Here is a 2,500-nt window from a genome sequence, read left to right as displayed (position 1 = left end):
GGTTAACTGTGGAAATGCTAGAGCTAATACATGCGTGAAGCGCCGACCTCGCGGGAGGCGTGCTTTTATCAGACCAAAAACCGACCGGGCTTCGGCCCGCAACCTTTGGTGACTCTGGATAACTTTGCGGATCGCACGGTCTCGCACCGGCGACGGATCATTCAAGTGTCTGCCCTATCAACTTTCGTCGGTACGGTACTGGCCTACCGAGGTTCTTACGGGTAACGGAGAATCAGGGTTCGATTCCGGAGAGGGAGCCTGAGAAACGGCTACCACATCCAAGGAAGGCAGCAGGCGCGCAAATTACCCATTCCCGACGCGGGGAGGTAGTGACGAAAAATAACAATACAGGACTCTAAACGAGGCCCTGTAATTGGAATGAGTACACTTTAAAACCTTTAACGAGTATCCATTGGAGGGCAAGTCTGGTGCCAGCAGCCGCGGTAATTCCAGCTCCAAAAGTGTATATTTAAGTTGTTGCGGTTAAAAAGCTCGTAGTTGGATTTTGGGCGCAGGCGGCCGGTCCGTCGCAAGGCGTGTACTGGCCGTCCTGGCCTCACCTCCGGTTCTCCGCCGGTGCCCTTGACTGAGTGTCGGCGGCGGCCGGAACGTTTACTTTGAAAAAATTAGAGTGTTCAAAGCAGGCGATTCGCCTGAATAATGGTGCATGGAATAATGGAATAGGACCTCGGTTCTATTTTGTTGGTTTTCGGAGCGCGAGGTAATGATTAAGAGGGACAGACGGGGGCATTCGTACTGTGCCGTTAGAGGTGAAATTCTTGGATCGGCGCAAGACGAACGACTGCGAAAGCATTTGCCAAGAATGTTTTCTTTAATCAAGAGCGAAAGTCAGAGGTTCGAAGACGATCAGATACCGTCCTAGTTCTGACTATAAACGATGCCAACTAGCGATCGGGGGGCGTTAGTTTTACGACCTCTCCGGCAGCTTGCGGGAAACCAAAGTCTTTGGGTTCCGGGGGAAGTATGGTTGCAAAGCTGAAACTTAAAGGAATTGACGGAAGGGCACCACCAGGAGTGGAGCCTGCGGCTTAATTTGACTCAACACGGGAAATCTCACCCGGCCCGGACACAGTGAGGATTGACAGATTGAGAGCTCTTTCTTGATTCTGTGGGTGGTGGTGCATGGCCGTTCTTAGTTGGTGGAGCGATTTGTCTGGTTAATTCCGATAACGAACGAGACTCTGGCTTGCTAACTAGTTACGCGACCCAATCGGTCGGCGTCTAACTTCTTAGAGGGACTAGTGGCGTTTAGCCACACGAGATTGAGCAATAACAGGTCTGTGATGCCCTTAGATGTTCGGGGCCGCACGCGCGCTACACTGACCGGATCAGCATGTGCTCGCCTTGGCCGACAGGTCTGGGTAACCCGCTGAACCCCGGTCGTGCTAGGGATAGGGAATTGCAATTATTTCCCTTGAACGAGGAATTCCCAGTAAGCGCGAGTCATTAGCTCGCGTTGATTACGTCCCTGCCCTTTGTACACACCGCCCGTCGCTACTACCGATTGAATGGTTTAGTGAGGTCCTCCGATTGGACCTGGCGCGGCCGGCAACGGTCGAGCCGGCGTCCGAGAAGACGATCTAACTTGATCATTTAGAGGAAGTAAAAGTCGTAACAAGGTTTCCGTAGGTGAACCTGCGGAAGGATCATTAACGGTCTCGCAAACGCTTCGGCGAACGCGAAACTCGGACAAGCGAGAGAAAAAGTTTTTGCTACCCGGCGCCCGACCCGCGAGGAGCGGCGCGCCGGCCGGCGATTCGGTCACCCGGTAATGTTTGCGCGTCGAGTGCCGCGGTGCCGCGCGCTCCGGCTTCAAGCGTCGGCCTGGCCGACCGCTCGGCGCGGTATATTTTGTCACCCTTTAGTGCGAGGCACTGTGCGAGCGAAACAATCGTGGATGGCTCTTGGCGGTGGATCACTCGGCTCGTGAGTCGATGAAGGACGCAGCTAGCTGCGTGAATTAGTGTGAATTGCAGGACACATTGAGCATCGACGTTCTGAACGCAAATTGCGGCCTCGGGTCAATCCCGGGGCCGCGCCCGCCTCAGGGTCGCGTTGCAAACGTTCCGCGCGGGGATTTCTCCGCGCGGCTGCTGCGGCGTCGGACGCGCGAGCGCCCGTCCCGCTCAAGACAGCACGGCACGATGTGCGACGATCGCGACCAGAATCCCGCGCGGCGGCGGCGAGTCGACCTCGAAGAGGCCAACGGCTGGCGGCTCAAGGGCGGGAATCGAGGTGCGCGGCGGCGCGCGGCGCCGACGGCGAGCGCGGAACGGGAAGAATAGTCCCGGTCCTTACTTTCGGCCTGAGGTCGGACGAGGCTACCCGCTGAATTTAAGCATATTACTAAGCGGAGGAAAAGAAACTAACGAGGATTCCCTCAGTAACGGCGAGTGAAGCGGGATGTGCCCATCGCCGAATCCGCGCGCTTTTGGAGTGCGCGGAATTGTGGCGTACGGAATTCGTCACGGCGCGCTTC

The 2,500-nt window shown here is 56.2% G+C and overlaps 2 non-coding genes and 1 pseudogene across 2 annotated transcripts in view; all 3 read left to right on the top strand.

The window, feature by feature from the left end:
- LOC146142989 (small subunit ribosomal RNA) overlaps positions 1-1,673 on the top strand; it is a 1,811-nt gene extending 138 nt beyond the window's left edge. Inside the window, exon 1 of the ribosomal RNA XR_014500243.1 lies at positions 1-1,673. This exon is cut by the window's left edge and continues 138 nt beyond it. This is a non-coding gene — a ribosomal RNA (small subunit ribosomal RNA).
- A 247-nt stretch (positions 1,674-1,920) lies between these two features.
- On the top strand, positions 1,921-2,074 carry LOC146142988 (5.8S ribosomal RNA). Its single transcript, XR_014500867.1, has one exon. It is a non-coding gene; the product is annotated as a 5.8S ribosomal RNA (ribosomal RNA).
- A 248-nt stretch (positions 2,075-2,322) lies between these two features.
- LOC146142987 (large subunit ribosomal RNA) overlaps positions 2,323-2,500 on the top strand; it is a 3,679-nt pseudogene continuing 3,501 nt past the window's right edge.

Source organism: Ascidiella aspersa, chromosome 5 (assembly GCF_963924565.1).
Source record: "Ascidiella aspersa chromosome 5, kaAscAspe10.2, whole genome shotgun sequence".
Taxonomy (NCBI): domain Eukaryota; kingdom Metazoa; phylum Chordata; class Ascidiacea; order Phlebobranchia; family Ascidiidae; genus Ascidiella; species Ascidiella aspersa.
This window is presented reverse-complemented; position numbering and strand designations above follow the sequence as displayed.